This window comes from Triturus cristatus, chromosome 1_1 (genome assembly GCF_964204655.1).
Source record: "Triturus cristatus chromosome 1_1, aTriCri1.1, whole genome shotgun sequence".
NCBI lineage: Eukaryota > Metazoa > Chordata > Amphibia > Caudata > Salamandridae > Triturus > Triturus cristatus.
Window position 1 is genome coordinate 40,243,912 of NC_140579.1, and position 25,729 is coordinate 40,269,640.

At 50.4% G+C, this 25,729-nt stretch overlaps 1 protein-coding gene across 1 annotated transcript in view; it reads left to right on the plus strand.

Annotated features, from left to right (window-relative positions):
* Window positions 1-21,160: 21,160 nt before the first annotated feature.
* LOC146869297 (epidermal growth factor-like protein 8) overlaps window positions 21,161-25,729 on the plus strand; it is a 96,159-nt gene continuing 91,590 nt past the window's right edge. Inside the window, exon 1 of the mRNA XM_085647062.1 lies at window positions 21,161-22,686. The gene's annotated coding sequence lies outside the window, so the exon portion shown is untranslated. The remainder of the gene's footprint in view (window positions 22,687-25,729) is intronic.

Sequence of the window (25,729 nt, forward strand, 5' to 3'; positions counted from 1 at the left end):
GAAAGGGTAATTGACCCCAATTTGAGCGCGTGGTTGGAACATTTGTCAAGTTCCCCTGGTAGGTCAGCTATAAAGAGGTTAAATAAGAGAGGAGCCAGTACACACCCTTGTTTTAGTCCTTTCGTTGTCTTGATAGGTTTCGAAAGGTGTGTTCCTGTTCCAAGTTTGATTTTAATCCAAGTGTTGGAGTGAAGTAGTATTAGCACATCTAAGAGATGTTTCGGTATCCCCCAATGGCTTAGTTTCTGCCAAAGTTTGTTACGATCTATGTGATCGAATGCGGCAGTGTAGCCGATGAACGTAAGATATAAGGGTGACTTGGTCTCTTTGGCCTGTTCCATCAGCAGGGACAGTGCCATGATGTTGGTTGTAGTTCCTTGGCCTCTGCAGAATCCTGTTTGAGTAATCGGGATAATGGATTTTTCAGCTGTCCATGTTGTTAACTCTTCCAGAATTATGCCTGCAAAATATTTAGCCTCTACATCTAGTAATGCAATAAGCCGGTAATTATTTGGATGCTTCTTGCTACCGTGCTTATAAATCGGGCTAATAACTGACCCATACCAGGACTCAGGAAGTATCTGGGTGTAAGTTAGACTATTGAATAAAGATGCCAATGATTTGCTCCAGAATTCCACGTCTTCCTTGTACAACATGGGTGGAATGCCATTTGGGCCCGGTGCTCCCGCAGGTCGCCCTCTTTTTATTTGTCGTTTTACGTCGGCTGGGATAATTAAATTTTGCCATTGCTCGACACATGTCGAAACTTCTGCCGCTGGTACTAGTTTATCGAGTTTAGGTGAGGTCGTAGACCCATTCTCACGCTTTTCCTGGGACCTTATGGGTGTGCAACTGGTTTCTTTGCCTTCAGTTTTGGGCCACATGGTTTCTGCACGAGGTATGTGTGTTGCAACACCCTCTGTGATGTCCTCATTGTTAAAATGCAATGACAGATATTTTGTCCAAACCCCCTCTAGTATGTGGGAGTTTTGACCGCGGTGGTCTGGGTTATTTTCTTTTTTAACCATTTGCCAGAACTTCGAACTATTTTTCTGCTTCCCTTCATAATGGAGCTTTGCCCATAGATCTTCATTCTGTTCCTTCCTTTTTTCCCATTTCATCCGTTTCAGGTGTTTTTTTGCTGTCTGTAGGACTGTTCGCAAACTGCAATTTGTTTGATCCTTTCGTAACAGCCTTAGTGTTTGATTTATTAGCTGTTTTTGAGTCTTCATTTCCAGGGTTACTAGATTTTTATTAGGGACTCTCTTCCCCTGGCGTAACAGGTTTGGCAGATTTTTATCAGCTTCTCGCTAATTTTTGTAATGAAGCTTTGCCAGTTTTCCGACGATTTACATGAGGAATTGGCTGTTTGAGTAAAAAGGTTTTTTGCTGTTGTACTTACTGACCCGATGTTATCAATGTTGCATCGTAACCGCCGTAGGTTTGACGTGACTTCCAAGCAAGGGCCTTTGTGTAGTTCTTTTTCCAGTTTTAAGTTAACTTTTATTATGGTTTCTAAGGGTAGATGGTCGCTGAGGTCACTCGTCCCTATTCTGAACATTTTAGTCCAGCTGAACATGTTTAAAGATATAAACATGTAATCAAGATGAGAGGTTTGTTTATTAGAGTGGAAGGTTGCAACTGGTGGGTCATCTTCGACATAACGCCCATTCAAGGCCCTTAGGTTGAGATGTTCCAAATTTTGAAGTAAATTTTTTGAGTACTTAGTTAATTTGCTGTTTTTTATCGAGCCTTGTGTGGGTACGCCCCATGCCACATTCAAATCTCGAGTAAGGTCGTCGTCTTGGTCCTCGCTGATGAGAAGCATGTTAAAATCCCCCGCCATGATGATTAAGTCGGAGTCCTGTTCTTCCCTTATCTTCTCCAAGGCTGCTTCCAAATCTTTTGCAGCCTTTTGCTTTTGTTTTGGATGTATGTATATATTAATTATAATTACTTCTTGAGGCAGGTTCCGTAACCAAAGTGAAATCTTTACCACCTGTATTGCACTCGGGGGAGGTATGTGAGAGTCTATTTCTTTAATTTCGCCTATTGTTTGTATGGAGGCAAAAAGCATCAGTCCACCTGACCTCCGTCCAAAGGTGGAATTTTTATTAGCCGGGATGCAGCATGATGCAAACCCTAACAGTTCAAATGCTTTTTCTTCCCAGGTTTCTTGAAGCAATAGGAGATCAAATCTGTTCAGATATTGAAGAAATTCCGGATCATTGCTTTTGCTGGCTAAGCCATTGATGTTCCATGAGCAGATACTAATATCCCTCATCTTATTTAAGGGATTAGCTAGTTCTTGCCCTTTTTGTCAAGTTGCGCCAGTCGTTGTGCTAATTGTGCGTTGGATTGACTTCCAATTAGGGTTACAGTCTCGCGAAAAATAAGTACTGTGGTTTGGATTTTGTCCTGTTTGTAGTTTCCTATTGTCTTTGGAGTATGCCCTCGGGGAATTACTCCTGGCACCCCTTAAAACTGAGTTGGTTCTTTTGGGTGCTAAAGACCTATTAGGTGGTAAAAAGGGAGTTGGATAGTGGGGGCGCTGTTCTAATCTCAACTCTATCCCCCATTGTTGGAATGTGTCTTCTTCTTCCATGATTTTACTCACTGTCTCAGCGGAGTTCCAGGTTGCTTTCATTATTTCCGGGCGATGGGGTTCGGTGTTTGGCTGAAACTCTATTTGTGCAAGTTCTGAAGGGCTAATATTTTCTAGGGTAGTGACTGAGTGCAAAAGTCTTAGTATATTACCCCTGTTCAATATATCATCCCTACCTCGGAATGTATATTCAGGAATGAAGAGGATTGATGCCCGACTATGCAAATACTGAGGTGCTATTAGATTTACTGGAAGTCCCACATTATCTTGGTGGATGGGTTGAGGGTAACGTGCTAAACGTATTGTGTCTGAGTGGTTTAGTTGCTCCGTTGGAATGTTATCTGCCTTTTGAGGCCTTGTGTTGCTGTTTAAGTGCCATTTTGGTTGATGCGGCAACTCTGCTTTGATGACTGCAGCGTTGTCCGAACGTTTTATTATTCGAGTATGTTCAACAAATGTTGGCTCGACATTGTGAGCATTATGTGCCGATTGATTTAGTTTGGTTTGAGGGCATTCCTGTTCAAGTTCTTTGAGGACAATTTCCTGAGTCGAACTGGTTATCTGTTTATCGCAGGATTCTAAAAATGGTGAGGAAGTGCTACCTGTGGTCTTATAGGAGGCTGATGATTGATCATTGTTTTTTGCTTTTCGTCCGCGAGTCGCTGCTAAGGCGGGAGGATACAGTTGTGTCTCTTTATAATGCCTTCCGTTCATTGACAACCTGTTCCTTCCTTTCCTTTTCTTCTTTCTACGAGTTTTATTCAAAGCTTGATTGTTTGTTAGAGTTGAATTATCTATGAGTGTGGAAATAATCGTAGGGGCAAAATCCAACGGGTCAAAAGGTGATGTTTGTTTTGGGAGTAAGTTGGTTGTTAAGCTCTGTTCGGCAGACGGCTCGTTCTCTCGATTTATGTGTGTCAATAAGGACTCTGGCGGTGGGTCCGAAGTTTGTGGGATCGGAGTTTGTGAGGCTGTCAGTTTTAGGTCATTTATCAAATCTCCCAGCATTGCTGGTAAAGATGATAATTTGTCCAAGATCGGGTCGTAAGTTTGCAATTGTGGAGGGTTTGTTTGGGACTCATAGACGGCGTCTTGGCCTCTTTTTATGAGACCATTTAATTCTGAAATTTTCCGGTCAATTCCTGAAATTGTGTCCGCCATTGTCTGCAGAACTATGAGTTGCAAGTCCATTTTTTGGGATTGAAATTCTAGAGCCGTAGTCGAATGCTGCAGAGTTTTCAAAATTATTGCCCATATTGAGTCGTTGCCCAGATTATCGATGTTGTTAGTTTTGTCCAATCTTGGTGATGCGTCGATGGGTGGACTGCATCCGACTGATTTCTGATTGTAGGTTGCAACTAGTTCCTCCCATTCCTGCGCTGCTATGGAGGACGTGTCGTTGTTTAAGTAGTTGTCTGTGGGTTGAAAATCGTTGTACTGTGGTAAGGTGCAACGTTGAGGTGAAGTGAGTATTGCTGACCTATCATTTAATACAATTTTTCCTATATTGCTATTAAGATTTATTTGAGATGTCTGTTTTTGGATCAAAGAGATTTTGGCCAGTTGATGACACTGGGTTCTGCTTCCTTGTTCCATTATTTTGGTTTGCTGCAATATTTGTATTTCTTCAATGTCCTGGGTTACCTTCTTTGATTTCTTTGATTTTGGAGAACTACTTAGTGGTTGGAGACAGTGTAAGTCTTCCCTTTCCTCCTCTTTATGACTCTGGATCTCAAAATCCTTGCACTCAACCTGGCTCACTGGATTTTGGTGTTGGTGTTGGTGGATTACTGCCTCTATGGATTCAACTTTCTTTGATAGGCTCCAATTTTTTGATAACGTATTTTTTGTTCGGCTCTTTTCCCAAATTTATGTGGTTGGAAATTGCTTGGACTGCCAGTGTTCGCTTGGTAGGAGCGGTGCGTGGAGGCCCTTGATGCTCCCTGTCTTAGAAAAAATTGCTGATCCAGGATCTTTTAGGAAAGAAAACTTCATATATATCTTCGGTTGGTAAAGACGTATCTTTTTCTTCACTGGCGTTCCCTCAATGGTTATAAGGTTGTTTAAACCCATTGGTGGTGATTTTAATGCCGAAGGCGGAAGCAACTGGGATGGTTCCTGTGGTTGCTGCAATCGTTGAGGAGCTGTCGCCAGACAGGGTAATACAATAAATTCGTTGTTGTTGTCGTGACACTTTATGTTTGAGGATTTGTTAAAGTCCGAAGTGGGAATTAGTTCACGACTAGTTCTTGGCTCTTGGTTAATAACTGACATCGTATCTTCCCTGTTTTCCGTTTTTTGACTTTCTCTGTTTTTGGTGGAGCTTTAATTTATTGGTGAAGATACTGACTCTAGTTTCCTTTTCCGAGGTTTGGATGGGGAGTTGATTTTGGAATTTGATTTTATATTGGATGAGTTGGAAGGTGGTTGCCTCACTTTGCCTGATCTCATTGCTTTTTGCTATATTTTCTGTTTTATACAAAATTGATGTATTTGATATTTGTTTATGTTTCGTTATGGTGCGTGGACACGGTATGTAGCTTGTTACTTGTTCAACTCTTGCACTGCTAAGTGACAATAAATTGCGACCTGGTGGTGCAACAATTTCCAGTTTCCCTATGTCCTTTCCATGTTTGTCGTGATGTTTGCAATATCCAAAATCCAAAGTAACCTATTTTTTTTTGGAGAGGTTTTTGAGGACTTCAAAGGACTTGAGAGAAGTAAGTGAGAAGTAAATGAGGCACGGTAGTGCACGATGATGTAATAACCAAGTACGCAACAGAGTTTTTGTGGTGATTTAGAGCAGTTTTCAGAAATTTTCAGTGATACAGCAATAATGTCCAACGATATCCAACTGCTCTTGAACTCGGTGGGTAACACTGGGATGACACTATAATATCACCAATACCTGACTAGCAGCTGTTACCTGTTTGTGAGCTAATGAGCCCTTGGCTGTTCTAATGTTGTTCTAAGCTCTAAGCTCTATCTCTCTATTGGTTTTTTTTTTTTACACCGGGCTCTTACTTTGCGACTGCCTCTAATGCCAGCTGCGCTCGTGCGTCGTTCTCTGCTTTACCCCCAGCACCTCTACACAGCCTCGCCTCACCTCGATCAAGTGGGAGCCGGGTGAGTGACTCCCACGCTCTCCCCTCCTGGGAGGTAGTGCAGGCAGTAGTAGTAGCCGGAGCGAAGCGGGAACAAGACCGAGGCTTAAAGTCCGCTGCCCGCAGCTTTCCCGGTTTCCTCCCAGCTTTTTTCCGGCTGCTCGCTCTGTTCCACTGTTCAACACCGAGAGTTACTCAGCTGTCAGCTGTCACCTTCCAACATAACCTAGCGATTTCTGCCGGGAGAACCCAGAAATCGGAGACGAAGATCTCGGGAGGGAGTGCTCAGAAAGCAAGGCAGTTCCCTCCCTCAGCCCCTTCGTTACCTCGAGTACACCTCTCAGCTGCCTCCACCGGTCCACCAGTCCGGGATCAGAATGCTGGTTTTCGCCACTGCAAAAAGCTTCAGTCCTCCGCTTCCTGCCACGGCCACCACAACCAGGGCACAATCACCAGCCTATCCGCCAGAGTAAGCACCTTGGGGCAGTTACGAGGGGTCCGGATCGGGGGCCTTAGGTAAGCGAGGTGAGCCGAGCTGAGCCAAACGCAGTGCAGACCTCGACCAAACAGCGGCGGGAGCAGCGGCAGCAACGAAAACACGGAGCGGAGTCAGTCGAAAAAACAGAAAGCGTGGCCCCAAGCGGAACCTGCACGCCACGGTGAGGATGAGGCAGGGCACCGCAGTGTCCGGTGGCAGCGACACCCTGTAAGGAAGAGGCAAGGCTGCTCGGGTGCCCGCATGGGTGAGGCACGCCCCCAGTAAGGTGAACAAAACCGCCGTCAGCAACGCCTGCCCCCGCGCAGCCCGTGAAGTGAGAGAAAGGACACCTACCGCGTGAAGGAGTACGCGTCCTGCAGCCTGCATGTGTCCTAAGCAGCAGCCATCTGGAAAAGAGCCCCGTCCACGAGGCCGGAGAGCGCGTAGCCGGCAACCCTGAACGGGCACTGCTATCGGCCGGTAATACATTCCACCGGCGAGGGAGACACCGGGTGTCCCTAATGCTGCAAGGTGCCAGCAGCAGCGGGCCACGCTTCACGCGAGCTGGGAAGTGTCCCCACCACCCCCCCCACGAGGTGAGAGAGAGCCCGAAGTGACACGCTCTGCATCGGGAAAACAGAAAAGAAAAACAAGCATTTGCAATGCAATAGGTCTCGCATTTACGAGAGTTTGAGCTATTGACATTGCAAATGACAATGCCTTTTATTTTTGTTTTCGTTTTAAAAACATAAATAAAAGGCATTGTCATTTACAATGCCAATAGCTTACTCACGTAAATGCGAGACCTATTTGCATTGCAAATGCTTGTTTAAAAGGCAAGTAAGGCACCATTTTGTGGATGTGCGTCTGCGAGAGTGCTGCCTGCAGATCCCCTTTCTGGTCTGGTACCGTCATGATACTTGGTGCATTCCTGCTGTCACCGTTTACCAGCCAGGGTACGGCCAGGTTTGTAAACAGACAGGGTCAATCCAACAGGCAGTGACTATGCTTTACATTTATTATTTGCTGTTCTATATAGCGAGAACTCGGTCCAAGGGCTTCTGAGCGCTTTACATGAGCACCAAACTACTCACACGAGGTCAAATGCATATGTGTAGGCTCGGGGAGAATACGCGGTTTGCCCAGAATCACACAATGTGGAGCCGACGCAGGGTCTTGAACCGGTTTATTCCGTTCCAAACTTGAGCGCTTTGCATGAGCACTAGTTACGTTTCACACAGACACATTCATTTTTGGTAGGCACGGGGAGATTCGGTGATTTGCCCAGAATGACAGGATGTTGAGCGTGTCTGCCGAGACCCAAACCCAATTCCCCAGGTTTGAGGTCGACCCGCTCTAGCTGTTAGGCCACATCCTCTCCCCCTCGCAAGCTGTTATGTTTAGCAAAGTTATTGGGAGGTGTTTGCGGGTGTTAAGAGTCCAAACTTTGGATGGTAGAGCGGGCCTCTAAAAATTGATATCTGTGCCTAAGACTGCAGTTTTAACTAGTCACTTCCAACTCAAACCCTGAGAGTTCCATACTTTATTTGCCGCTGTTGCTAGCAGTTGTCAAGATCACACAATGTATGTTTAAATTGCCGATTTCAAACCCTAGCCTGGTAATATGTACCAGCACAATAACACAACAAGCTGAAGTATGTTTTCAGAGGTGCTGGAGGGTGCTTGCCGCAGAAGTGCTATGACCCGTGCACTCGTAAAATGGGCACAAAGAGGAAGGCAAGAGAATCAAGGGGCTGTCACTGCGCTGTTTCGCGATAAATTAGGAAAGAATCTCGGTGTTTAACATCTCATAGGCCTGTGGCTTTGACCCGCGCATTTCCTTCTATCTTCGGCACTGAAATTCAGACGTTAGCAGCACTCGTGGAAAAAGCACAGCGCCTAGACTCCAGACCGGGGTCTTTCGACCAGTTCAGAGACGCACAAATGGAATTATTTCCCGCACCAAGTGCTGCTCTCTGCACCTCGCCAGCTGTGAAAAAATTAGATCGGGGTTTCGTTCCAGTGAAATCATTTACACACACATGCACACTTAATGCTAACACATCAACTAAACACGTTACCACTACACACACGCACAATTGCATTTACCTCACACTCCCAAAGACGTAAATACGTACAATATATATACAAACACATCACACACACATGCGCATATATATGAAATGCTATGCTTAGCGCTGCTTTAAGAAAGGCGCCCATCCAGGCACTGCATGCAGAGCCAGGCGTGGCGGGTATTTGTAGGAATCTAGTTTCAGGTAGGTTCAGTCGCACTTATTGCCACGATGGCCGTTTGATACCTGTGCAAACAGGCTGTGTCTGGCCAGAGGCTGGTGGGAGGGAAGGGGTTGGGGCAGCTGGTCGGGAGGGGGATGAAAAGATGGGGGTGGAGGACAGGTGAGTAGAGATATTTGAAATAGTACGCAGTAAGTCAAGGGGAGATGAGAAAGAGCACGGTGTGTAGGGGCATATAGATGCAAGGGGGAGTACAGAAAAAGTCAAACACATGGCAGTGAGGTGGGTGACAGACTTTGGAAAGCCGAGGATGTTCTCTTGTGCAGCGCTACGAAGACACTAGCGGGGTTTAAACGAGGGCAGGAGACGGGCTGCAGGTCTGAGCCAGACTGCTTGGGTTCTTCCAGACCCATTTTATAAGACTTTGGTAAATCTCTTCAGACTTCCATGCCCTTAACCAAGCACTCATTCGTCAGCATCATGCCTGTATATGGTCATTGAACTACGAGGTGACATGCTTTTTATAATGTGCAATTGGGAACCCATTCTCCTATTATAATAGCATTATATTAACCGCTTGTGTATCTAGCTACACAAACTGCATTTCCGGCCATGCTTAAATAATGGGTAGTACACAACTCAGCATGTTACCAGTTTAGCACCAGCGGAAGTAACACAAGCACCTGAATCCCCTGCGTTAGCATCAAAAACATGAAGCGCAGGAGCTCAGATGGAAATACAACTCGAGAGAGTGTGATTTGAGGGCTGGGAACCGGTCCAAGCTTTCCCGGATTCTGTGCCTCGGACTTGCACACTGGAGAGATGACTTGGCGAATGCTGGAAGGGCTCAAGAGGGGGCAGTAGGTCAAACACTCTGAGCCCCCTCCACCGCCACGGTCTAAACCAGTAGTTCCCCCATGTTCATCGGCAACTCGGAGGACAAGGAGCTGCTGCTTCCGGGTGCCTGGACACATCCGGAATGAAAAAGGGAGGGGTGAAAGCAGAGCAGCTACACGCAAGCCAGGATTTAAAGGTGCAGGCACTTCTCAGAAGTGCTCAATGTCAATATTAATTAAAAGAACATTGTGTGCCACAACAGACTGGCATTCGCGGCAACTGAATAATGGTTTTCCGGACTGGGAGGATGTGAAATCACGGCAGAAGAGAGGCCACAGAGTAGTTGGAATAAACAGAGCGGGCGTGAAAGCACGGCGGGAGAGATGCCAGGGACCTAGGGAGGGGGTGGAACAAACGGAGTGGGAGGTGTATGGGCGAGCGCAGACAGTGCAACACGAGCAGTCTGCACATGCACTCTACAACATAAAAAACAAGAGCGCACTGAAGCTGACGAGGAGGGAGTGGGAGGGGGGAGTGGGGGCGGGCATGCTTTACGACGCGTGGATTCTGCTTTAACAGTGCATTAAAGTAGGAAGGGAAGCGGCCGTACGGCCGCGAATGTGAAAGTGATCGCGATCACGATAAAACATCAAAGCGGCCGAGCGGCCGCGAAAGTGAAAGACAACGAGTGCTTTCAGGCTGCCAAATGGTGCGCGCGCCCGCCACACATGCACAGTAGTTGGCGGCCTGAAAGCACTCGTTTGCACTTCTAAAAGTGCTTACTATAAGTCTCGCCAGAGCAGCGCTAAAGCGCTGTCTCAGGCGAGACCTAAAAACACGAAGATAAACTAACGTGAGGCAGCAGACTGCATTGGAAAGCGCACAACTGTCATCTACTGGCCAATTGGCGGTACTGCACCTGCTATCGAAAATGCACGGCATTAGGACTGGGACACCACAAAGACTGCCACGGCATACCTAGAGTGCCTAGGGAGAAGCACATCAGGGCACATCAATGCGAAAAGAGCGGGGAAAAAGGCAGGACAAGAGTACCAGGTGAAATGCACAGCAGCGCTGGGACAGCTGCTGCACAGTAAAGCTGAGGGAGGAAAAGGCGCAACTGCTCAAACTGAACTAGCAGACACCAAGACTCTGTCATGCGAGAGCAGCATGAAGGGCAACATACCCAGTAAACGAGCACTGAAAGCAATGTAGGCACGAATAGACCTGCAGCAAGGACTACACTGTTGTGGTCCACGATTATTCTGGGAACGTAGAGAAGAGCGTTTGCAGCATTTTAAATGTACGGACAAGACAACTCTTCACAGGAGGCAGCTGTACAATAAAAGGAACAAGGGACAGTGTAACAGAAAAGGCTACACTGGACAATGAGGACTGCCAAGTGCGTACAGCGAGTGCACAGGAAAGCTGCCATGCCAGAGTGGTGCCAAACCATCACACAGCCTTTACAGATGAAAAGACCATGCGCAAGAACGCGCCAGGAGTCAACGGAAACACCGCACCAAGCAAATATGCAGCAGCACAGGAACAGCGGCTACAGCTCCAGGTATGGAAGACTGGAGAGAATGCGCAGCAAGTGCGCCCAAGGAAGCACACGAAGGGCGCGGTCAGAAGCGCGCCGAAGCAATGCGACTGCGGAGAGAAAGGACAGTGGTTGCGCGGACCACCAGAAGCACGAAGACCCGCAGAAGGAGGAAGAAGCCGACCAACCAGATGGTCGCGAGGAAGAAGCCGACCTGTCAGACGGTCGCAAGGAGGACAGACGCCGACCAGCCAGTTGGTCGCAAGGAGGAAGAAGCCAAACCAGCCAGATGGTCGCAAGGAGGAAGAAGCCGACCAGCCAGATGGTCGCAAGGAGGAAGACGCCGACCTGCTGATGGTCGCAAGGAAGAAGCCGACCAGCCAGTTGGTCGCAAGGGAGAAGCCGACCAACCAGATGGTTGTAAGGACGACGCTGACCAGCCAGATGGTCGCAAGGAGGACGGAGCCGACCAACCAGATGGTCGCAAGGAGGATGCAGACCCACCAGAGGTCAGAGAGCACACTGACCTGCCAAGAGGTCAGAGCAGGGGAGTGAAGGGGAAGACCGAGGGGACGTCAATGAAGAAGACCCCACGAGAGGTCCGCGAAGAGGACCAGGAAGAGAAGGACGAGAGGTCCAACAACATCACTTGAAATCAGAAGTAATCACGAGAAAGAAGGTCGCGACGACCGGTCCAGTCACAGAGTGAAAGGAAGACAGTGTCCTAGTGGTGGGACAAGACCAGAGGGAAACGTGTAGAGTGCACGCTACACGGAGAAGCCTGGTGAGGACGAGCATGAAGGCGAGAAGACCGGACCGCGTCGCAAAGGAAGGAAAAGAAAGACAGATCCTGAGTGGCAAGACGCCATGACGAAGGAAGAAGAAAAGGAGAGGAGAAGAGTAAAGAGGTGTGTGTGACAGATCAACACACACACCAGAAGGGGAAGACCCGAAGAGGAAAGTGAGAAGGTGCATGGACATCCGAATACAATACCTGGGAAAACATCAGCTCCACTGGGAGTACACGTCTATGTGCATACCTGAAGGTCACACGGGGACGACAGAGGCGAGCAGGCCGGTCCGTTGGTAACAACCACCTCTGGGATGGAGCGGAAACAAGACCGTGGATATCCAAGGGGCAGAGGCCTCAGGGACACCGGTGGCAGCGGATCCCAAAACGAGAGATGGACTGTTGAAGCTTGCTCTGGAGATCCTGGGAGAACAAAGGCAGAGCGCGAAGGACCAAGTGCCAACAGCGCCCTTTTCAGGTGGAGCTTCGGACACGAAGAGAGGACCCGTAGCGACTCCTCCAATGCGGTTGGAGCGACAAGGCGGCAGTCCACCGGTCCAGTGGAAGCCTGGCAACAAAGGGCCTCCGGGTCGTCCAGTGAGAGGGGACACCCACGAGAGAGGGGTATCCGTGAGAGGGATATCCTGCAACGGTGAATCCTGTTAGAAGACAATTACCAGTTGGAGAAAACACCTCTACCAGGACCATACAGCGGAAAGTAGAACAACAATGGTCCACCATCATTCCATCTACACTTTCACTGACGGCAGTACAAGAAAGAGACTGTAAGGTGCACTTCCACGGTGCAAGTTCAAGCGAACACCTCCTCAGAGCACCCGGACATCGTGCCAAGGAGACAGAGTGGTCCCGGCCGCAAGGATACCATCGCCGGCAGTTGACCATCAGCGAAGAGGCTATGTGGAAGTCCTAATCACCGATTTATATTTTGTTTGTAACTTGTGTTTTCATCATCATCTTTCTTTATTTCGACATTTGTCATAAAAGAATCGTACATTTAAGCATTATAAAAAAAAAAAATTATTGCAAATATACATAAAACAGTTATTACATCAGAAAGAAAATAACAACACCCATGGGAGATGCCAATACATTAAGCCTCCATACAGTCTACTCTTTGGAGGACCTCCTCATGGCAACTATGAAACTATAAAGGAAGGATCTAGTTTCAGGCAAAGTGTTCACAGAGCCTTCTTTTCCTCCACATAGCTGCCAGAAATGATGACACAGCAAAAACTATTACAGTGGTTAAGTCTGTTTTTAAAATTCGATAAGCTTGCAATCAATGCGTAAACCCCAAATGTTTACAAAGGGGAACAATCCAGCACCTTCTATACTTTTGATAAACAGGGCAAAAAAATAGTATATGCAGTTCATTTTCCTGGTCGAAAGCACAACCCGGGCAATTTTTTGGAGAGAGCGGGGACCATTTACTCGTAAAAGCTCTAATAGGTAGGGTGCCACATCTCCACTGCAAGTACAATTTCCACGCTACAGATGGGCTGATATCATTTAAAACATGCTCAAAATAGTAACAATCTTTAGCCATTGTAAAAGTTCGTATTAAAGTAGCAGATTGAGAATTCTGTATAGAAGCAGTTAGTTTGGTTTCATAGTACAGGTTAGCCAGATGCTTGCGTGAGACGCTAGTGCATGCTGTCACCGGGTCAGACCACAACAGCGGGAGACCTATTCTCCCCAATTCCTCTTTCACATACCTCAACCAAGGATGTTTCCCCACATTAGGGAGCCCTAAAACTTCCAGGAGTTCTTTCCTATAGTCCTGGAGCTCGGGGGTAGTCCAAATTCTCCGCCAAAATGTTAAAGGTTTCAGACCCAATTCCTCATCTATAGATCTGAGGCCCAAATCAAGCCTCAGTGGCAATAAAGGAGTGCTGGGGGGGAGGGCCAATATCTGCCTTAAAAACTTATTTTCTGTGACTATGATCTCTGGACGACAGTACAAGCCCCAGAGCTCACCGCCATAGATTACTCCCCCCCCCCCTTGCCTGTAGTTTATATATTTCGAGAGGTGGGCCGATTGGTTTGGCACATGATTTATTTAGAAGTCTTAGAATACCCCCCGCTGAGTGGGCTAGCTTGAGTTGAGATTTGATTTGGTGTGGGACCCAAGGTGTTTTCTCTCCCACAGGTTCGGACTTCATTTGTTTTAACTTTCATTGAAGTTTGGGAGGGATGTAGTGATCGACCGATCAGCATTCTAGTGTTCAGCATGTTGTAACACACACTGAACACCCACCCACCACAGGCGTCACCAGTCAGGTGACCCTGGCAATAAAAGGGGCCGAGCGCACGTGCTCGAGGCCAATTACCTAACCAGTACTCCTGTGTCCGTGTCCATCCTTTTGGCTGCATGTGGGCCTAAGGCCCAAACACAACAGCTACCAAAGATAGGAGCACAGAGAGAGCAGACAGAGCTAACAAAGACAGGAGCACAGAGAGAGCAGATGGAGCCACCACAGACAGGAGCACAGAGAGAGCAGACAGAGCCACCACAGATAGGAGCGCAGACAGAGCCACCACAGATAGGAGTACAAAGAGAGCAGACAGATCCATCACAGACAGGAGCACAGAGAGAGCAGACAGATCCATCACAGACAGGAGCACAGAGAGAGCAGACGGAGCTACCACAGACAGGAGCACAGAGAGAGCAGACAGAGCCATCACAGATAGGAGCACAGAGAGAGCAGACAGAGCCACCACAGATAGGAGCACAGAGAGAGCAGACAGAGCTAACAAAGACAGGAGCACAGAGAGAGCAGACAGATCCATCACAGACAGGAGCACAGAGAGAGCAGACGGAGCTACCACAGACAGGAGCACAGAGAGAGCAGACGGAGCTACCACAGACAGGAGCTCAGACAGAGCAGACAGAGCCATCACAGATAGGAGCACAAAGAGAGCAGACAGATCCATCACAGACAGGAGCACAGAGAGAGCAGACAGAGCCACCACAGATAGGAGCACAGAGAGAGCAGACGGAGCTACCACAGACAGGAGCACAGAGAGAGCAGACAGAGCCATCACAGATAGGAGCACAGAGAGAGCAGACAGAGCTAACAAAGACAGGAGCACGGGGAGAGGAGACAGACGTATCACAGACAGGCGTGCAGAGAGAGCAGACAGCGCCGTCACAGACAGGAGTACAGAGAGAGCAGACGGAGCCACCACAGACAGGAGCACAGAGAGAGCAGACAGGGCCATCACAGACAGGAGCACAGAGAGAGCACACAGAGCCACCACAGACAGGAGAACAGAGAGAGCAGACAGAGCCACCACAGACAGGAGCACAGAGAGAGCAGACAGAGCCACCACAGACAGGAGCACAGAGAGAGCAGACGGAGCCACCACAGATAGGAGCACAAAGAGAGCAGACGGAGCCACCACAGACAGGAGCACAAAGAGAGCAGACGGAGCCACCACAGACAGGAGCACAGAGAGAGCAGACGGAGCCACCACAGACAGGAGCACAAAGAGAGCAGACGGAGCCATCACAGACAGGAGCACAGAGAGAGCAGACGGAGCCACCACAGATAGGAGCACAGAGAGAGCAGACGGAGCCACCACAGACAGGAGCACAGAGAGAGCAGACGGAGCCACCACAGATAGGAGCACAAAGAGAGCAGACGGAACTACCACAGACAGGAGTACAAAGAGAGCAGACGGAGCCACCACAGATAGGAGCACAGACAGAGCAGACGGAGCCACCACAGATAGGAGCACAAAGAGAGCAGACAGAGCCACCACAGATAGGAGCACAGAGAGAGCACACGGAGCCACCACAGATAGGAGCACAAAGAGAGCAGACGGAGCCACCACAGACAGGAGCACAAAGAGAGCAGACGGAGCCACCACAGATAGGAGCACAAAGAGAGCAGACAGAGCCACCACAGATAGGAGCACAAAGAGAGCAGACGGAGCCACCACAGACAGGAGCACAAAGAGAGCAGACGGAGCCACCACAGATAGGAGCACAAAGAGAGCAGACGGAGCCACCACAGACAGGAGCACAGAGAGAGCAGACGGAGCCACCACAGACAGGAGCACAAAGAGAGCAGACGGAGCCACCACAGACAGGAGCACAAAGAGAGCAGACAGAGCCATCACAGATAGGAGCACAGAGAGCAGACAGAGCCACCACAGACAGGAACACAAAGAGAGCAGACGGAGCTACCACAGATAGGAGCACAAAGAGAGCAGACAGAGCCATCATAGACAGGAGCACAGAGAGAGCAGACGGAGCCACCACAGATAGGAGCACAAAGAGAGCAGACGGAGCTACCACAGAGAGGAGTACGAAGAGAGCAGACGGAGCCACCACAGACAGGAGCACAGAGAGAGCAGACAGAGCCACCACAGACAGGAGCACAGAGAGAGCAGACAGAGCCATCACAGACAGGAGCACAGAGAGAGCAGACAGAGCCACCACAGATAGGAGCACAGAGAGAGCAGACGGAGCCATCACAGACAGGAGCACAGAGAGAGCAGACGGAGCCATCACAGACAGGAGCACAGAGAGAGCAGACGGAGCCACCACAGATAGGAGCACAAAGAGAGCAGACGGAGCTACCACAGATAGGAGCACAAAGAGAGCAGACGGAGCCACCACAGACAGGAGCACAGAGAGAGCAGACGGAGCCACCACAGATAGGAGCACAAAGAGAGCAGACAGAGCCACCACAGATAGGAGCACAGAGAGAGCAAACAGGGCCATCACAGACAGGAGCACAGAGAGAGCAGACGGAGCTACCACAGACAGGAGCACAAAGAGAGCAGACGGAGCCACCACAGACAGGAGCACAAAGAGAGCAGACAGAGCCATCACAGATAGGAGCACAGAGAGCAGACAGAGCCACCACAGACAGGAACACAAAGAGAGCAGACGGAGCTACCACAGATAGGAGCACAAAGAGAGCAGACAGAGCCATCACAGACAGGAGCACAGAGAGAGCAGACGGAGCCACCACAGATAGGAGCACAAAGAGAGCAGACGGAGCTACCACAGACAGGAGTACAAAGAGAGCAGATGGAGCCACCACAGACAGGAGCACAGAGAGAGCAGACAGAGCCACCACAGACAGGAGCACAGAGAGAGCAGACAGAGCCACCACAGATAGGAGCACAGAGAGAGCAGACGGAGCCATCACAGACAGGAGCACAGAGAGAGCAGACGGAGCCATCACAGACAGGAGCACAGAGAGAGCAGACGGAGCCACCACAGATAGGAGCACAAAGAGAGCAGATGGAGCTACCACAGATAGGAGCACAAAGAGAGCAGACGGAGCCACCACAGACAGGAGCACAGAGAGAGCAGACGGAGCCACCACAGATAGGAGCACAAAGAGAGCAGACAGAGCCACCACAGATAGGAGCACAGAGAGAGCAAACAGGGCCATCACAGACAGGAGAAGAGAGAGAGCAGACGGAGCTACCACAGATAGGAGCACAGAGAGAGCAGACGGAGCCACCACAGACAGGAGCACAGAGAGAGCAGACGGAGCTACCACAGACAGGAGCACAGAGAGAGCAGACAGAGCCACCACAGATAGGAGCACAAAGAGAGCAGACGGAGCCACCACAGACAGGAGCACAAAGAGAGCAGACGGAGCCACCACAGATAGGAGCACAAAGAGAGCAGACAGAGCCACCACAGATAGGAGCACAAAGAGAGCAGACGGAGCCACCACAGACAGGAGCACAAAGAGAGCAGACGGAGCCACCACAGATAGGAGCACAAAGAGAGCAGACGGAGCCACCACAGACAGGAGCACAGAGAGAGCAGACAGAGCCACCACAGACAGGAGCACAAAGAGAGCAGACGGAGCCACCACAGACAGGAGCACAAAGAGAGCAGACAGAGCCATCACAGATAGGAGCACAGAGAGCAGACAGAGCCACCACAGACAGGAACACAAAGAGAGCAGACGGAGCTACCACAGATAGGAGCACAAAGAGAGCAGACAGAGCCATCACAGACAGGAGCACAGAGAGAGCAGACGGAGCCACCACAGATAGGAGCACAGAGAGAGCAGACAGAGCTACCACAGATAGGAGCACAAAGAGAGCAGACGGAGCTACCACAGACAGGAGTACATAGAGAGCAGACAGAGCCACCACAGACAGGAGCACAGAGAGAGCAGACAGAGCCATCACAGACAGGAGCACAGAGAGAGCAGACAGAGCCACCACAGATAGGAGCGCAGACAGAGCCACCACAGACAGGAGCACAAAGAGAGCAGACGGAGCCACCACAGACAGGAGCACAAAGAGAGCAGACGGAGCCATCACAGATAGGAGCACAGAGAGCAGACAGAGCCACCACAGACAGGAACACAAAGAGAGCAGACGGAGCTACCACAGATAGGAGCACAAAGAGAGCAGACAGAGCCATCACAGACAGGAGCACAGAGAGAGCAGACGGAGCCACCACAGATAGGAGCACAGAGAGAGCAGACAGAGCTACCACAGATAGGAGCACAAAGAGAGCAGATGGAGCTACCACAGACAGGAGTACAAAGAGAGCAGACAGAGCCACCACAGACAGGAGCACAGAGAGAGCAGACAGAGCCATCACAGACAGGAGCACAGAGAGAGCAGACAGAGCCACCACAGACAGGAGCACAAAGAGAGCAGACAGAGCCATCACAGATAGGAGCACAAAGAGAGCAGACAGAGCCATCACAGATAGGAGCACAAAGAGAGCAGACGGAGCCACCACAGACAGGAGCACAAAGAGAGCAGACGGAGCCACCACAGATAGGAGCACAAAGAGAGCAGACAGAGCCATCACAGATAGGAGCACAAAGAGAGCAGACGGAGCCACCACAGACAGGAGCACAAAGAGAGCAGACGGAGCCACCACAGACAGGAGCACAAAGAGAGCAGATGGAGCCATCACAGATAGGAGCACAGAGAGCAGACAGAGCCACCACAGACAGGAACACAAAGAGAGCAGACGGAGCTACCACAGATAGGAGCAGAAAGAGAGCAGACAGAGCCATCACAGACAGGAGCACAGAGAGAGCAGACGGAGCCACCACAGATAGGAGCACAAAGAGAGCAGACGGAGCCACCACAGACAGGAGCACAAAGAGAGCAGACGGAGCTACCACAGACAGGAGCACAAAGAGAGCAGACGGAGCCACCACAGATAGGAGCACAAAGAGAGCAGACGGAGCCAACACAGACAGGCGCACAGAGAGAGCAGACAGAGCCACCACAGACAGGAGCACAGAGAGAGCAGACAGAGCCATCACAGACAGGAGCACAGAGAGAGCAGACAGAGCCACCACAGATAGGAGCACAGAGAGAGCAGACGGAGCCATCACAGACAGGAGTACAAAGAGAGCAGACGGAGCCACCACAGACAGGAGCACAGAGAGAGCAGACAGAGCCACCACAGACAGGAGCACAGAGAGAGCAGACAGAGCCATCACAGACAGGAGCACAGAGAGAGCAGACAGGGCCACCACAGACAGGAGCACAGAGAGAGCAGACGGAGCTACCACAGACAGGAGTACAAAGAGAGCAGACGGAGCCACCACAGACAGGAGCACAGAGAGAGCAGACAGAGCCACCACAGACAGGAGCACAGAGAGAGCAGACAGAGCCACCACAGATAGGAGCACAGAGAGAGCAGACAGAGCCATCACAGACAGGAGCACAGAGAGAGCAGACAGAGCCACCACAGATAGGAGCACAGAGAGAGCAGACGGAGCCACCACAGATAGGAGCACAGAGAGAGCAGACGGAGCCACCACAGATAGGAGCACAGAGAGAGCAGACGGAGCCATCACAGACAGGAGCACAGAGAGAGCAGACGGAGCCATCACAGACAGGAGCACAGAGAGAGCAGACGGAGCCACCACAGACAGGAGCACAGAGAGAGCAGACGGAGCCACCACAGACAGGAGCACAGAGAGAGCAGACGGAGCCATCACAGACAGGAGCACAGAGAGAGCAGACGGAGCCACCACAGACAGGAGCACAGAGAGAGCAGACGGAGCCACCACAGACAGAAGCACAGAGAGAGCAGACGGAGCCATCACAGATAGGAGCACAGAGAGAGCAGACAGAGCCACCACAGATAGGAGCACAAAGAGAGCAGACAGAGCTACCACAGACAGGAGCACAGAGAGAGCAGACGGAGCCACCACAGATAGGAGCACAGAGAGAGCAGACGGAGCCACCACAGACAGGAGCACAAAGAGAGCAGACAGAGCCATCACAGATAGGAGCACAAAGAGAGCAGACGGAGCCACCACAGACAGGAGCACAGAGAGAGCAGACGGAGCCACCACAAACAGGAGCACAGAGAGAGCAGACAGAGCCACCACAGATAGGAGCACAAAGAGAGCAGACAGAGCCATCACAGATAGGAGTACAGAGAGAGCAGACGGAGCCACCACAGACAGGAGTACAGAGAGAGCAGACAGAGCTACCACAGACAGGAGCACAAAGAGAGCAGACAGAGCCATCACAGATAGGAGCACAGAGAGAGCAGACGGAGCCATCACAGACAGGAGCATACAGAGAGAAGACAGAACCACCACAGACAGGAGCACAGAGAGAGCAGACAGAGTCATCACAGACAGGAGCACAGAGAGAGCAGACGGAGCCACCACAGACAGGAGCACAGAGAGAGCAGACAGAGCCATCACAGATAGGAGCACAGAGAGAGCAGACAGAGCCACCACAGACAGGAGCGCAGAGAGAGCAGACAGAGCCACCACAGACAGGAGCACAGAGAGAGCAGACGGAGCCACCACAGACAGGAGCACAGAGAGAGCAGACGGAGCCACCACAGACAGGAGCACAGAGAGAGCAGACAGAGCCACCACAGACAGGAGCGCAGAGAGAGCAGACAGAGTCATCACAGACAGGAGCACAGAGAGAGCAGACGGAGCCACCACAGACAGGAGCACAGAGAGAGCAGACGGAGCCACCACAGACAGGAGCACAGAGAGAGCAGACAGAGCCACCACAGACAGGAGCGCAGAGAGAGCAGACAGAGCCACCACAGACAGGAGCGCAGAGAGAGCAGACAGAGCCACCACAGACAGGAGCACAGAGAGAGCAGACGGAGCCACCACAGACAGGAGAAATGAGAACAGGCACAGCAAACTGAGCGGGATCACAAAGGTATTCATGCGAAATGAATGAACGAACGATGGACGGAATGAATGAATAAATGAATGAGGTAAGAGAGAACTGACGGATACAACATAGGCAGAGATAGGGCCTGGAAGCAGCGCGACACGTGCACAGCGCTGCAGACCCACGTGTCTGGCCCCTCTCCCCAGAGCGCCCTCTCGCCCCTTCTTCTAACCCCCTGCCCCCCTCACGCGCCCCCATTGACCTCAGTTTAATTTTTGTCACCACAGGATTTAGAACAATCTAAAAAAAACAGGAAAAAAATCAACTCCGGCATCAGCAGCCCTTCCTCATCCTCCCTCCTCCCCGGGAGAAGTGAGCCGGCGGGGAGGGAGACGGGCCAAGTGCAGCAGGGGGGTCAGACAGGGCAGAGCGAATAGATGAAGCACAGACTGGGCACGGACAGGGTGGGGAGACTCAGAGAGGCCCCGGGCATGGGGGCTCACAGGGGGCACGGAAGGAGGGCTGACCATCAGGGGTAATTCGCAGAGAACGCCCAGAGAGAGGGCCAGCCGGCCACCAGAACTGCTGCCAGCTTACCAGGCTGCAAACAGCTCCAGGGTCTGGCAACCAGACCCGGCTGGACACCTGTACCCAGCTCACCAGACCAGCACCCAGCCGGATACCTGTTACCAGCTCACCAGACCAGCACCCAGCTGAATATCTGTAACCAGGCTCACCAGACCTGCACCCAGCCGGATACCTGGAACCAGCTCACCAGACCTGCACCCAGCCGGACACCTGTTACCAGCTCACCAGACCAGCACCCAGCCGGACACCTGTTACCAGCTCACCAGACCAGCACCCAGCTGAATATCTGTAACCAGGCTCACCAGACCTGCACCCAGCCGGATACCTGGAACCAGCTCACCAGTCCTGCACCCAGCTGAATATCTGTAACCAGGTCACCAGACCTGCACCCAGCCGGACACCTGTACCCAGCTCACCAGACCTGCACCCAGCCGGATACCTGGAACCAGCTCACCACACCTGCAGCTGGGTACCTGTAACCTGATCTTCATCCAGCTGGGCACTTTAACCGGCTCATCGTACCCGCAGAAAACGTAATTCCTGTACCCAGCTCACCAGGCCTGCAGTCGCCTCCCTAGACTTGCAGAAATTGGATATTTTACCAGCTCCCCAGTCCTGCAGTCAGAGCTGCAGTCCGCTGGATACCTGTGCCCAGCTCACCTTTAAACAGACCTGCACCCAGCCGGATACCTGTAACCAGCTCACCAGTAACCAGACCTGCACCCATCTAGATCTCTGTGACCAGCTCACCAGACCTTCAGGAGGATACCTGTAAGTGTAACCAGCTCACCAGGCTTGCACCCAGCAGCATAACTGTAACCAGCTCACCTGACCTGCACCCAACCGGACACCGGTAACCAGATCACCAGACCTGCACCCAACCGGATACCGGTAACCAGCTCACCAGACCTGCACCCAACCGGATACCGGTAACCAGATCACCAGACCTGCACCCAGCCGGATACAGGTAACCAGATCACCAGACCTGCACCCAGCCGGATACAGGTAACCAGTCACCATTCCTGCACCCAGTTGGATATCTGCAACCAGCTCTCTAGACCTGCACCCACCCCGATACCTGTAACTAGCTCTCTAGTCCTGAACCCACCCGGATACCCTGTAACGAGCTCACCAGACCTGCACGTAGCCGGATACCTGTAGCCAGCTCACCCGACCTGCACCTAGCCGGATACCTGTAACTAGCTCACTAGACCTGCAGCCATCTTGCCGGACCGGCAGCCGCCGGACCAGGCCAGCAAACGGTCCATCAAACATTGGCCAGTTGACCGGTCCTGCAGTCAGCGCACAGTGCCTAAAGCAAGTACGCAGGCCCCGCAACCACGTCAAGGACAGGTAAGACCCCCACAGGTAACGCTGAAAGCCTGATGTGAGGGATTCGCGGAACTGCACGTTCACGCGCCGGAGGTGGGAGCAATCACCCGCTTGAAAGCAAAGCTGGAGAACCCGCGTGGGTGACAATGATGAAAAAGAAGGGCTGAGAGAGTCTGCGGGCCGGTAATGGGTGGGTAGGGGCAGAGGCGTTTTAAGGCATGGGCAAAGTGAGCCCATGGGCCCTGGGCCCCCACCTTTCAAGGGGTCCCCTCGGAAAGTGAACTTTCTTTATATTTGACTATTGTCGCTCTCCCCAGTGTCATATAAGGATTTTTGGGGTCCTGGGGAAGAAATATTAATTGTTTTTTTGATCCTGGTAAAATGTAACATATAAATGAGTATTGTTTGGCATCATGCAGTTTTATATTAGCAGGAAATTGATAATGAAATTCAAATTTGTTCTCTACAGGGGGCCCGAAAAATAAGTCTTGCCTGGGTCCCCCAAAATCCTTAAGATAACACTAGGTGGGTGGGTGGATGAAATGAATTGGAATGACTGGATTCTGTGAAATTGATCTATTGATGCATGGATGAATGGGATTGTAGTGAGATAAATCATTCTAGGGCGTTGGTTTAGTCCAATGGATGGATGAATGGTCGGGTGGATAGATAGACGGGTAGATGGATGGACGAACGGACGGATGGATAAGATGGAATGAGTTTGGTAAGGAAGATGTGGAGAATGGATGAATGATGCATGGATGAATGGGTGAATGGGTTGGTGGAATGAATTTGGTGAGATGAATGCGCAGATTGAAATCAGGAGTAGATTGAGTGAGATGGATGGATGAATTGAGGTATGTATGAGTGGATGTTGTGGTATTGGCAAGATGGATCTATGGATGATGTAGAGCTTTGATTTGGTAGAATGGATGGAACAATGTGGTGTGTTTTGTGAGAATCATGTGTGGATGGATGGATGAATGGATGGAATGATGGGGTGTGTTTTGTGAGAAGCATGTGTGGATTGATGGATTGATGGGTGAATGGATGGATGGATGAATGGATGGAACGATGGGGTGTGTTTTGTGAGAAGCATGTGTAGATGGATGGATGAATGGATGGAACGATGGGGTGTGTTTTGTGAGAAGCATGTGTGGATGGATGGATTGATGGGTGAATGGATGGATGGATGAATGGATGGAACGATGGGGTGTGTTTTGTGAGAAGCATGTGTGGATGGGTGGGTAGGTGGATGGATGGATGGAAGAATGGACGGATGGAACGATGGGGTGTGTTTTGTGAGATGCATGTGTGGATGGATGGATGAATGTACGGATGGAACAATGGGGTGTGTTTTGTGAGATGCATGTGTGGATGGATGGATGAATGTATGGATGGAACAATGGGGTGTGTTTTGTGAGAAGCATGTGTGGATGGATGGATTGATGGGTGAATGGATGGATGGATGAATGGATGGAACGATGGGGTGTGTTTTGTGAGAAGCATGTGTGGATGGATGGATGAATGGATGGAACGATGGGGTGTGTTTTGTGAGAAGCATGTGTGGATGGATGGATTGATGGGTGAATGGATGGATGGATGAATGGATGGAACGATGCGGTGTGTTTTGTGAGAAGCATGTGTGGATGGGTGGGTGGGTGGATGGATGGATGGAAGAATGGACGGATGGAACGATGGGGTGTGTTTTGTGAGATGCATGTGTGGATGGATGGATGAATGTACGGATGGAACAATGGGGTGTGTTTTGTGAGATGCATGTGTGGATGGATAGATGAATGTACAGATGGAACAATGGGGTGTGTTTTGTGAGATGCATGTGTGGATGGATGGATGAATGTACGGATGGAACAATGGGGTGTGTTTTGTGAGAAGCATGTGTGGATGGGTGGATGGATGGATGAATGTACGGATGGAACAATGGGGTGTGTTTTGTGAGAAGCATGTGTGGATGGGTGGATGGATGGATGAATGTACGGATGGAACAATGGGGTGTGTTTTGTGAGAAGCATGTGTGGATGGGTGGATGGATGGATGAATGTACGGATGGAACAATGGGGTGTGTTTTGTGAGAAGCATGTGTGGATGGGTGGATGGGTGGATGAATGTACGGATGGAACAATGGGGTGTGTTTTGTGAGAAGCATGTGTGGATGGGTGGATGGATGGATGAATGTACGGATGGAACAATGGGGTGTGTTTTGTGAGAAGCATGTGTGGATGGATAGATGGATGGAGTTGGTTCGGTGTGATGAATTTTTGAATAGATAGAGGAATGGGTGGAGTCGGTTTGGGAAATGAATGAATGGGTGGCTGGAAAGACGTGGATTAATTACATGGATGGATGGGAAAGGTTTGGTGAGAGGGATGTAGGGAGTGGTGGTATAGATAGGTGGTTCATGGGTGGAATAGGGTGGATTTGGTGAGGTGGATGCTTGGATTTGGTCTAGCACATATTGGTTCGGTGGATGGTGTGGGTGGGTTCGGTGATGTGGAGCTGCACGGGGTGGGTTCAGTGAGATGGATGCATAATAGATATAGGGAGCAGTGATATAGATGGGTGGCTCATGGGTGGATAGGGTAGATGTAGGGAGGTGGATGCATGGATATGGTCTAGCACATAGATGTTTGGGTGTATGATGTGGGTGGGTTCAGTTATGTGGAGATGGGTGGTTCATCACGGGTGGTGGGTTTGGGCATGTGCCTTTGTACAATCAAAGGCTCTGATCGAGATGGTTTGCTGTCTCTCATTAACAGGTTAGTTGGTGGGAGGAGGTTTGCCCTAAAAGGTGGACGGTAAAGGGTGGTGGATGATTGGTTGGGTTTGATGAGATGGGTGGGCAGAATGAATTGAGGTGGCTCAGTGAGAAGGATCGATGGATGAGTTAATGGATGGATCGGGTTAACAGGGAGGGATTGGATGTCTTCTTAGGTTTGGGTGGGTGAGCAATGGATGAGGGCATTTGTGATTGATGGATGGGTGAATGAGTGGATGGGTGTGTTGCACGAGTGTTGTGTGGGCTTGGGGAGGTGGCTGTAGGGAG